The sequence below is a fragment of the Sorex araneus genome, chromosome 5 (assembly GCF_027595985.1).
Source record: "Sorex araneus isolate mSorAra2 chromosome 5, mSorAra2.pri, whole genome shotgun sequence".
NCBI classification, from domain to species: Eukaryota; Metazoa; Chordata; class Mammalia; order Eulipotyphla; family Soricidae; genus Sorex; species Sorex araneus.
This window is the reverse complement of record NC_073306.1, coordinates 69,263,364-69,276,701: the sequence shown is the minus strand read 5'-3', so window position 1 is coordinate 69,276,701 and position 13,338 is coordinate 69,263,364.

The window sequence follows — 13,338 nt, the reverse complement described above, 5'->3', positions numbered from 1 at the left end:
ATAAAGAACATTTATTCCTTTTTAATGGACTTTTAAGTTAGTTTCTCAAATTGTTGATGAATGTAATAAAATAAAATTAAATTAAAAGAAATGTCAAGAAGAAAACAAATTCAAAAATTAACAAAGCCCACAATAAATTTGCAATTAGATGTCCATTAAAGGTTTTTAAAGGGGTTAATCTTGGAAAAACGAAAAAAAAATGACACTATTGAAGCTTTAGCTGCAACAATTATTATCATTGCAAATTACTTAAACTATTAAGCTGAGAATAATTCAGAAATATCATTAGCAGTCAAATTACTGAAAAAACTTGTTTTCTTTCCCCCTTTGTTTAATTTAAACTTAATGTCTGCTTATTCTCACACAAGCAGAAAATGCTGATAAATAATTCCAGAGCATGCCTAAACATCTCCCTTCACAGCTAGCTTCTAATTTGATCTCTGGAGACCCTTCTCGGTAGCTGAATAAAATATTTTCATTTATTCCAGGAGAGCCTCCACCACCATACGTTTCTAATCTCGAGCTGCTTGGTAATGCCTCTAGATGAGGTCCTCAGCAAATCATTAAACTTGTTCAATAACAACGTTACAAAACACAGGAGATTTGCGGTTAGTGAAACAAAGAAGTTTTTCAAACAGGGGAAAAAAAACCTTTAATAAGCCAACTTGAATTTCTAGGGCAAGTTTGAGAGATTATTTAACATTTTAAACTTTCTGGCAGTCACCGAACAAGGAGACTTCAAATTCGTGGAGTCGGAATGTTTCTCAAGGGTCATACTTTCGAGAAACTCAGTCCGGGAGATTGCTTTGTTGATAGCATGTATTGTCGTCTAGGTTTGCTTGCTGTGTCGAGTACATGGCCTCCAAGGGGACGCAAGGGAACACAGCTTGGGAAATATATAGAATGCCATGCTGCCCTATAAATCTGTTTACTTTCAATAAAAATAAATGTTCTGATAACCAGATAATGGAAATCACTTTACTTGAACTGTCTTGATCCATCAAGGTGCAATTTGTTGAAACAAAATGAAAGACTTGTTAAAGATCATTTTTCTTTCTAGGCTCGGGATTCATGAGGAGCACTGATACATATATATATGCCACATAAAACCAGATTACCCGCTAAGAACGATGTTATTAGACTTGAACAACTTTATAATAATTAAGCTGTCTGATTCCACAACAGGACGGAAACAGATTCAGATTGCTAGGGAGGAAACAGACACTGGGAAAGTCTAAGATTTTAAATCCCAGGAGTAAAGAAAAAGAGTAATGTGTGTCTGTGAAAAGCTCAACAATGTGTGTTGTTGGATTATTGTGTTACTGTATTTAAAACAATCTTACTCTGTGAAAATATTGCTAAGCCTGTTGTTCAGTGTCAAAGTTTTCTTGTACAGGCAGAAGTAGAAATAAAAAAACAAAATAATAATAAACAAATGATCCAGAGAGGGAGTTCCCTATAAATCTTTAAGTTTCTATCCAGAGTTTGAGGATTATTACTTTTTCTTTAAAATACCTCATGCAATAGTGATAAAAACTGTTTTTTTTTTTTATTTTGTTGTATGTTCACATGTTCCTCTTTTACCAGCATTCTTGGTCTTGAGCCACAATGATAATTACATGGTCTCTTCCTTCACTAGCTCTTTTGGAAACTTCAGCTTCTTTTCTTTTCTTTCTTTATTTATTTTTGCTTTATGTGTCACACCTGGAGATGCACAGGGGATACTCCTAGCTCTGCACTCAGGAATTACTCCTGACAGCGGTTGGGGGACCAAATTCGATGCTGGGGATTGACACTGTGCAAGCAAAATGCCCTACCCCCTACCCACTGTGCTATTGCTCCAGCCCCATAGCTTCTTTTCTTAATCTTAGTTTTCCCTAATTAGTTCACTATTATACTTCATTATTGGGAATGGATTATTCAGAGATCTTCATGTGCATTACAGAGAATGAGAAAATAGAGGGGAGACCTTTATTCTATTTGATGATCTCTTTTTTCAACATTGTTCTATTTTTCTAGATATTCCGAATAAATCTGACAAGGAAGCATTGACACTAAAGCTAAAATAGAAGTTGTACTTACTCAGTGCTCAAAGCAACTCATATTTATACAAAATAAAGGTGTTGTATGGAATTAGAAAAGGTGAATTTGCATATTAGGTTTAACAAAGCTCATTAATTAACTATTGTTTGTTTGGTTTTATAATGATCATTGTGTAAATATAGAAATTAGAAAAATGCTCTAGAAAAATGTGCTAGTCTATACATACACACAATGTAACAATATATCTATCACATATATGCTCATGAATTCAAGTAGCATGACTAACTCTTGAAAATATAATCTCTAAAAGACTATGCTGCTACACAAGTCAGTATTCCTGGAAGATGCAGACATTGTGCTAATTAATACTTTTATCACAAAGCATAGGCTGTTTTCACCGGAGCCCCCTCAGGAAGAAGGCGGGTTATGTTTCCCTTCCTGCTCCAAGCAGGGCCCCAGCAGCCAAAAACCTCCAGAATCCAGCCACAGCCATGCTCAAGGCCACTCTCCACATGCATGGATAGGCCTCATGCACGAAGGAACCGTCTGAGAAACCCAAGCATAGGGGGCCCATGACTGAGATCTCCAAGCCTGCTCGAACCAGGACTGGGCCTCCTCAATCCAGATCCCCAGTTTTCTAGTCGTTTGGCAGTCACACCCACAAACTGCCTTGGTGCCATGTAATCTCATCAACAGCCAAGATCCAGAGACTATAAAACAAAGCTTCTGGAAGAGAGTCATGCAGTTATTCCTGGAGCATGCAGCCGCGTTCACGGCCATGCGACCTCTTTATTTTTATTTATTTTATTATTATTATATTTTCCTGTCCAGATTCCTCCACCCAGATTTCTCATTTCCCAGTAGCTAGGCAGTCACACCCAGGGACTGCCCCTGGCGCCATGTAATCCTGTCAACGGCCAGCACCCATATACTTAAAAGCAAGCTCCCGGAAGACAGCAACGCAGAGTCTCTTGCCCATGCGCCTGCTCAGATCGGGACTAGGCCTCCTCCTCCCAGATTTCCCATTTCCCAGTAGCTAGGCAGTCACACCCTAGGGACTGCCCCCAGGCACCGTGTAATCCTGTCAACGGCCAACACCCAGAGACATAAAAGCAAGCTCCCGGAAGCATGGCCCGCAAAGCAGCCCCGCAATAAGCGCAATATCTTATAGCCTACTTCTCCCTTTGGAGAACCTGCAAACTACTGGGAGTTTCCTGGCCACATGGGAGAGCCTGGCAAGGTCCCCATGGTGTATTAATATGCCAAAACCAGTAACATGCTGGGTCTCATTCCCCTGACCCTCAATGAGCCTCCAGTACAGCATTGTTGGAAGGACGAGTGAGAGAGGCTTCTAAAATCTCAGGGCTTGGACAAATGGAGACGTTACTGAGACCGCTCGAGAAATTCAATGATCAACAGATGATGATGATATTTTCCTTCATGGCAGAACCTGGCAAGCTACCCATGACAGATTTAAAATGCCAAAAACAGTAACAACAACATGCTCGTCATGTTCCTGGAGTGAGAAGACACCATTGGGCTACACTAGCATGCGACAGGGACAAATGAAGACATTATTGGCGATTGCTCGAGGAAATCGATGAACAATGGGGTGACAGTGATACAGTGACAGTGATCACAAAGCATTACATTTCTTTATAATTATTTTCTGAGGGATCAATTCTAAACCAGAAAATAAGCAGTTCCATTCATACTAAATTTTTCTTTTATTTTTTGCTGATATCTGAAGTACTTATATATATTTTAGAGCAAAATCATAGTGAATAATTTTTAGAGGTACATTAATTAAGCCCGTGTGTACTAAGGTGAGAGTAAGTATAGGGGCCTTCATGATTTGGGAATAAATACAAAGGCTGAAATACTCTAGGGATCCATTTCCATGTAAGTTCAGGAGTTGAAATATTGCATTAGCTGTCATATTTCATGAATTTAGGGGCAAATCTGCTGGCCATGACTAGCTGAGTGTTCTTGGACAAATTATTTAACCTACTTTTATCTTAGCTTCTTCATCTAGAGGATGTTGAGAGTTGAGTCTGAATGGTGTCAGCTAATTGAGAAAACAAAGACACGTACAACAGTTGCTTCCACGGTATCTTATATGCTTTAAGCATGGAATCATAGTTAATTATTATCATTGATTGATATTATTGATGTCATAAAGGGGCATGAAGACCAAAGTGTGCTAGTGGACAATGTGTTATTAATTTTAATTTTATGATTATAAAATTTTGTTATTTTTTATACTTTGTTGGAGTTTTGTCATTCATCCACTTACAAATGCATTCTAATCATATATAATGTAAATAAACTGTTTTGTAATTCATTTGACTAGACTTCAGTATTTACATTGAACATATCAGACTAAGGATTACTGTGCAAGATATATAAAATATCAGCAACAGACAATTCAAAAAAACTATAAAATAATAAGAATAGGAAATGAGCAAACACTTTTCTTAAGACAGATCTCTAATATGCACAAGAAAAATTGTTCATGATCACTTATTAGGGAAATCCAAATTAAGATGACAATGACATCTCTCATCCACTACTAGTGAGAATGTCATCTGATTCAATCCTTTTGGAAAACAGTACTGAGATTTCTCAGAAAAGTAAAAATACCATTGTCACATGACCCAGAAATTCTACTTCTTGGTATCTGTCCCCAAGACACAAAATAACATATATGCACACCAATATCCATTGCAGAATTTAGCACGATAGTAAGAATAGGGAATCAGCATAAGTGTCCAACAACATCTGAGTAGATAATGAAGGTGTGGCATATAGACAGAAAGGAGTATTATGTAGCAGAAATGAAGGACAAAATCATGCAATTTGTTGCAACTGGGATGGACTGAAGTATATTATATTAAGTGTACTAAGTCAGAAGAAGAAAGGCAAACACTGGATGATCTCACTTATGTTTGGTATGTAGAATTACAGGACAAGAAAATGCAAAGTATCAAAGAGGAGATACCTAGATTATCCTAGACCCTAAATTAATAAAATTAATAAACTGAGGGAAGGGAAGGAAGAAAGAGTTGGACAGCTGGAAGTAAGAAGAGGTGGACAGCTGGAAAAATGCTAACAGGGACATGCTTTAAAGTGGCTTTAGAACATCCATAGTTTAGAAGTGTTTTTATATCTAAAACAGGAACAATAGTACTGCAAACAAGAGAACCAAGCTACAATAACTAAATTTTAAAATTTTCCTGCCAAGAAGGTAAGGTAAGGACTGGAAAGGAACCTGGGGAATTTGGTGGAGGGAAGTATACAGTGGTTGTGGGTTTGGTGTTCAAACATTGCCTGAAACTCTATTATGAACAACTTAGTAAATCATGGTGACTTAGTTAGATATAAATACATTCTAAACATTTAAAAATAATCTTGAGGTAGAGGAAGAAGTTAAAATTGGATTTTGCATATACATTAGTATTACACTGAGATCAAGGTAAGTGCTAACTCTATATATTAAGTAGAAAAGTATTGTTGGTACACAAAGTACCTGGATTAAGATTGGACTGTCAGATGGGAAATATCTCTGGTAAATGGGAATAATTGAGGTATCTCATCCCTTTGGCCATTTTTATCATTTAGCTTGACTTTCACAGAAGACCTACCTTATTAATTTATTTCACTAACACAGAAATCCAAGAGGATTTTGAAACAGAAATGCTTTTAACTCTTTGTTTGATTAAGCCTGCTAGGCAGAATACATCTGAAGAGGTAAAAGTGATACAAGAAGCCTCCTTCTCTAAAGAATAATTTATGTAAGCATTTATAATAGCATCTTGTGCTTTCTATTTATTAGTCTTATTTTTAGGTGTCTGTGTTATTTCTTATATGGTAAGTTATCAAAATAACTTATATGGTAAGTTATTTTTTCTTCACTTTATGTCATTTGGGATTAAGGAAGATTTTATGAATACTAAATTTTGAGATATTTAAGGCTGCTTGTGTTTGCTACATAACCCTGAGCTAGGCTAAGTAAGTTTCACATTTTTTAGCATAACTCTGAACTCTTCTGAATTTAGTCTACTGTAATACAATAATCATAATTACTCCACTCAGAATTATAAAAATACTGTATGTAAATCACACAGAGATGGGAAGCATACCACTTTAAAAGTGACTACCATCATTATTAACTCTTATGTCTTAATTTCTACCTTCTTTTCTCACAAAATATAGGTTCTGTTAAAGTTTTTCTATTTCAATATGTGTTTTATCCTATTCCCCTATGGAATATTCATCTTTCTATCCTTGCAAATCTGACTTCATTTGTATTTTCATTAGGTTTAGAATGACATATTAATATACCTCCTATTATGCCATTAAAGTGACTTCACAGAGAATATTGATATTTGTCAACATTGGAACAGTGATATAGTAGAAATAACAAAAGCTTTATTAGGAAACCTAAGCTTCAAGTTTTAATGTCCTAGACAGACTGCCATCTGGGGAATGAAACTTCACATCTCCAAAACTCAGTTTCTTCAAACAATAACACCTATGTTCGTGTTACTGAAAAGATTTGTCCAATATACCTACTTCTCCCTCTTGTTGCCACTGGGTTACACCTGGCAGCACTCAGGGCTTAATACTGTTTTGTGTTCTGGGACTAGGGATCACACCTGGGTCACATGTGTACAAAGCAAAAGCACTTTATGGGTTAAACTCTCTCTATGATCCCCATCGAATATATATTGTGTCAGGTATAGTACAGATTGATCTGACCAAAGATGACCGCATTGTTAAAACAAAGTCCAAATCAGGAGTTGGAACTAAATTAAACCACCTAAGTGTCGAGATAATGCCAAAATTCATTATAAATAAATATTTGATTATAATCTCCAGATATAACTGGAGATAATAATCACATGACTCTGAAATTATAATTTATAGTTTCTTTTACTTCAGATTGTCACCTAATCTCAGGCAATGTGCAACCCAAAGTGCAAAAGAAGAAAATAAGGTTATTTCTATTAGGAATTAGATTTATTCTAGCATAATCTAAGATACTTAATTTTGTTCCAAGTTTCTACAACAATTTGTCATGCTTATCTTTTGTAATAGGAGACCACTACATTGATTTACTGTAACCTGGAAAACAATTTTGGTCATCATCATAAACAGGGGCATTTTCTCTTCATTAAAATATTGATTTTTAATTAGTATAGTCAATATGTAATGTATTTGGCTTAGGTATATACATTAATGACTTTTAAATATTGTGAAAATTACCACAATACCTTAGTCAACATCCATCACCACCTATATTTATAATTTTTTTTCTCTTGGTGAGAACTTCTAAGCTTAACTTCTAAGCTTGTCCTTCTCAAGTCAAGTAACAGGTTTTAGTTTCCTCTCTGTACTAGCATTCATTCTTAGTAATCCACACACAATCCTTTTTTTGGGGGGGTCACACCCAGCAGTGCACAGGGGTTACTCCTGGCTCATGTGCTCAGGAATTACTCCTGGCGGTGCTCAGGGGACCATATGGGATGCTGGGATTTGAACCTGGGTCTGCCGCATGCAAAGCAAACGCCCTACCCGCTGTGCTATCACTCCAGCCCCTCCACACACAATTCTAATCAGTTATTCACATACCATACAAAGGAGAGTAATGTATTTTAACAGTTCCCTGTAATTTAAAGTTAGAAATAGTGGTTCTCTCATCTTTTAAGTGTGTGTGTGTGTGTGTGTGTGTGTGTGTGTGCGCGGTGTGTGTGTGGGGGGGTGTCCTGTAGGCAGGGAGTAGGGTGAAGTCAGGGCTTATCCCTGGCTCTGAGATCGGAATAATTGCTGACAGGTTTATGGGTTTATGGGGTATGTAGGAATGGCAAAGACCAGAATATGAGTTGGCTAAGTGCAAGGAAAGGTAAGCACCCTTTCCACTGTATTACTGCCTCAACCTTATTCCCTTCTCCATCTCACGCATACAATTCTGCTTTTCTTATTCGAACACTAAGCTCATTTATTTTATACTAGCATATTCTTGGACTGGAGCGATAGCACAGTGATAGCACATTTGCCTTACATGCAGCCGACCCAGTTTCATTCCTCTGCCCCTCTTGGAGAGCCCGCCAAGCTACCGAGTGTATCCCACCCACAGGGCAGAGCCTGATAAGCTACGTGTGGTATATTTGATATGCCAAAAAGAGTAACAATGGAGATGTTACTGAGGCCTGCTTGAGCAAATCGATGAACAATGGGACGACAGTGCAACAGTGTTACCATATTCTCAGGTATTTTCAAATAAGATTGAGACATAACATCTTAGAGTATCATCTAGTTTAAATAATGGCAATTATTTGTTTTAAATATTATATTTCCCTTAATATTTACTATTACTGTAATATATACTATTACTGATAGAGAAAATATTTCTTGCTATTGAAGCAAGTCAAAGTTATATATCCCTTTTATTTATTCTTTAGATGACTATTTCCTCTGTTACAACCTGTATTACTTACATAAATATCCTTAGTTTTGGTGAACACTGTCACTATATCACTGTCAACCCATTATTCATCAATTTACTCATCTCTATTACACTCAGCCCTGAAATTTTAGCAGCCTCTCCTTACTCATCTTTCCCAACGATTGGAGGTTCTTACAGGGTCAGGGGAATGAGACCTATTATTACTGTTTTTGGCATATCAAATATACCATGGTTTGCTTGCCAGGCTCTGCCTGTTCAGGCGGGATACTCTCGGTAGCTTGCCTGGCTCTCCGAGATGTACATATATATCTGTTACTGTATTTTGGATATGAATACGCCACAGGGAGCTTCCCAGGCTCTCCTAAGTGGGCAATAGACTCTCTGTAGCTTGTCAGGTTCTCTAAGAGGGAGAACTAGGCTATTATATGTCTAGGCTCCTATGAGGCCACATTGGTTTTATAGTCTCTGGATGTTGGCCATTGATGGGATTACACGGTGCCGGGGGCAGTCTCTGGGTGTGACTGCCTAGCTACTGGAAAATGGGGGATTTGGTTGGAAAAGGCTCAGTCCCGATCTGAGCAGCCTTGGAGATCTCGGCCCGGAGTCCTACACACCTGGGTTCCTTTGCCGGCTCCCCCATGCATGAGGATCATTCGAACATGTGGAAAGTGGCCTGAGCATGACCATGGCTGGGTTTTGGAGTTTGTCAACTGTCGAGGCTCTGATGGAGGGGAGGGAAATGCAACTCGTCCCTTCTGAGAGGTCTCAGTGAAGACAGCCAGGCGAGGGGGCAAGAGACTGTGTCACTCTCTTCCAGGAGCTTGGTTTTACAGTCTCTGGATGTTGGTCATTGATGGGATTACACGGTGCTGGGGACAATCTCTGGGTGTGACTCCCTAGCTAGTGGAAAATGGGGGATCTGGGTAGGAAAAGGCTCAAACACATTGCTGAACACATTTTGAGCATATCTCTATTGGACTTCAGGTATTTAAAACTGTCTTAAAGAAACATTTTTCTGTCTTTCCTGCATGCTCTTAGTAGTTTTCAGAAAAATTACAAACATTTTTCTTTGTTAGAGGATATATTGAGGACCTTATGATTTAATGATTATTGCAACCTTTTAAATTCTCCAAGTATATAGTGTTTCAACACATTTCACTACTATTTTTTTATGTTTCAGAAAAATTTCATGGACTCAGTCATCTAAAGGAGACATATAATATATTGTGAGAAATACTACATATATTTATACATTCAATAACTTTATGTTCTGATAATTTCTTTAAAATATTAAAAATAAGGATACCTTATAATTAATGTTGACAGAAAATAATAAAATTTACTGTTATATAGAATATTTGGTAAGCATTAAGTGAAGTCTAATTATCTTTGCATTGCTTTTCTAAAAAATTGTGGATAAAATGAATAAGGTCAAATTAGTGATGTTGAAATGTGAAGCCTGGTATCTCTGTAGCATTTCATAGATTTCCAGTATGTCTGAGATTTATACTTCCCCATTATATTCTCCAGAGATTTGGAAGAATCATCCTATAACTTCTGGTTAAAATTCCATGTAGGACAAAAATTAAAGCCATAACAAGTTATAGATTGCAGGTTGTGAGAGAGAACTGTCGTGAACAGTTTTATTAGGAAGTTTTCTAATCTAGCAAGAGACAGGAGATCAGAGAGAAAGAACAAGAGAATCCATTTATTGTTCATATTTGTTAACTAAATTGTAGAATTCCAAACCTACTTCCATTTGAATAAGCAGAGAAATGCTTTGTTTCCATTGTTTGGGGATATCTATGAGTTCACAAAGTATGTTGGGGGGATGAGACATATGTGTTCAGTGGCTGAAGGCTGCCTCCTGGTCCTCCCCAGGCTTCCCCAGAAGTAGACAGAGATGTGTACAATGCGTGTTGGTCAAAATGGCCCAATTAATGCAGAGATGTTAGCATATTTATAAAACACCAGAAGCGGTTTGAGTATAGGACAGCATGTAGATGTGATTGATTATTTACAGGGTAAAGCATTTGGGCAGAGGCAATTCTCTTCAGGGGATTAACTCAAGGGAACACTCTATCTTCCAGGGGCATCTATATTGCTTTTCTCTTTCCCTTAAGTTGTGCATACTAAACAATTAATTTTATTTCTACTTCATACTTGCAGTTATTTGAATGAACACAGTAAGAGATATAGATTCCAAAACTTAGTTCTCTGGGTTTCAAGGGCAAAAAAGGGTTTTTTATAATCCCAGAACTTAAGTCCTCAGGCCAGTTAGCTTTTCCTTCCCCATGGAGTTCCTGTCATTTAAGTCATAACAGCTTGTATCAAGACCATCCTTTTATACTTTCTAGATTGTCCCATTTTGATGCTGGGGTAGGTTTGCTGCTTGCCTTGCATCCATCCCAGTCCCACGGCAGGACCTCCCTTCATGGGGTGTTAGGAACTACGGCAACCAAAGCCTGAGTCAAGTAATTATGATGGTTGCCCAGGAGTAGATATATTTCAGAGTCAGTCAACTCCCAAATATTAGGAGCAGTACTAATGGTTTTTCTGTGTTTAAGAAAACAACATTGCTCTATGGCAAAATATGGAAAGGCTATGAGGGAAATTGAAAAGCAGGTAATTCACTAGATATACAAAATCTATAGTTACCAGAAAGTTCTGGCTTATCAGTAACCAACACTGACTTGGGTAATTGTGACAATGAGAGGTAAAACACAAAGGAAAGGTTAAACATAAACTCAGGGGATTAGGGGTGCTCACAAGAGCACTGTAAGTGGCTCTGGGGGAAATAAGGGGTAATTTACTGATGAAGCCTAAAACACTTAGGGTTAATATCCAACAGATATCTTCAAAATTAAAGTCTTGAGATCTCAGTATGAAAAGGAGAGAGCATATTTATTCTTTTGCTCAGAGTAGTCTATAATTTGTTTATTAAAAGAAAAAACAATGGTAAATTGATAAATACCCAAGAATAAAAAGTACTACTCCTTAAATTCCTTTAGTTACAGGCACTCCTTAAATACTCATATCTATGATATAGATATTTAGTTTTTATTTGCTCACTTTAGTTTCTTTTTAATGGTGAATTTTAGCCTTTTCACATTTTTTTCTGAATTATATAGCAGAAAAATATAGTCTGAGTGGAATTTTTTTTTATTGTATAATAAATATTATAGTTATTTAAATGCAATCAGTATCCCCAATGAAATAAGAAATATCTAAATATAATTAGAAAATAAGCACTCTTAACCAACTTTAATATCCCACTAGATAAATTACCACTTTCCAATATCTATTTATATCATACTAAATCATGCTTATAGAAACTGTGGTAGGCAGAATATTTGATAATGCCTAAGATTACCCACTGATGCATAATACACTTTTTATACAATTGGACATTATGATAAATTTTACTCCATTGTCTTAGTTATAATGTGACAAAGGTAAAATCATTGTTTTTGTCTTTGATCCACACCTACAGTGAACAGGGCTTAGTACTAACTCTGTACTCAAGAGATAGCTAAGGATGAATGTGGGTTGGCCAGTGCAAGCTAAGTAACAACTTATGTACTATCTATCCACCTCTGGGTAAAATTATTTTGACTATGTAATTGAAGTCTCAAATCGATTGCTTTTTCTTTCATCAAAAGGTGATCATGGGAGTAGGGATGTGCTGCATGTCACCTAAATAGATCACTGTCACTCTTATCCCATTGCTCATGGATTTGTTCGAGCGGGCACCAATAGCGTCTCTCATTGTGAGACTTATTATTATTGTTTTTGGCATATCCAATATGCCACGGGTAGCTTGCAAGGCTCTGCTGTGTGGACACTATACTGTCAGTAGTTTGCTGGGCTCTCCGAGAGGGGCAGAGTAATCGAACACGGGTTGGCTGAGTGAAAGGTGAACACGCTACCACTGTGCTATTGCTCCAGCTAATCTCTTAAAAGAACCAGGTCTTCCTGATGTGGAAGATTCAAGAGTCTCCTGCTGGTCATGTTGTGAACTGTTTATGGCGACAACCAGGGAAGTATGATACTATGTGATTTCTAGCTGTTGACAGTGACACTTGGCTGAGAAACATCAGGGGAAAATAAGAGGTCAATAATATAGCCACAAAAACTAAAATTTATTAACACTCAATGAGATTGAAATGAATGCTCTTTTGTTGAAACTCCGAGATGAAATTCCTGATGCCAATGTCCTTATTTTACCTTGTCCAATAAGGACAAGTCTAATAAAGACTCTAAGCAATGGATCCAGGTGATCTGGCCAGATTTCAGACCTATAAAATGTACCTGATAACAAGTGTATATTGTATAATGACTAGACTACAGGCTAGTTAATCCATATTTCATGCTACTTCCAATTGAACTATGTGAAAGAGAGTTATGATTTATCCATGTTTTCTGTACTTTTGTTATATAAATAAATAATGAATGAATAGACAATAGACTTATTTAAATTATACAGACTATTTTAGACAAAAATATTCATTTTACTCCAAGTGCCCAGGAGGGGGGCAGGTGAGACGCCTCCCCACCCCAAGATACTCAGCATCAGTAGCAAAAACTTCCAGAACTCAACCACCACCATGCTCACAGCTGCTCTCCACATGCTTGGGCCTAGCCTCATTCACAAATGAACCTATTCCTGGACCGCGTGGCCGCAATTGCAGCAGCATGACACTTCATACCACACACCCTACCCATACTCCAAGGGTATTGCACGGCAGAGCCTGGCAATCTACCGGTGGCGTATTCAATACGCCAAAAACAGTAACAATAATGGGTCTCATTCCTCTGACCCTGAA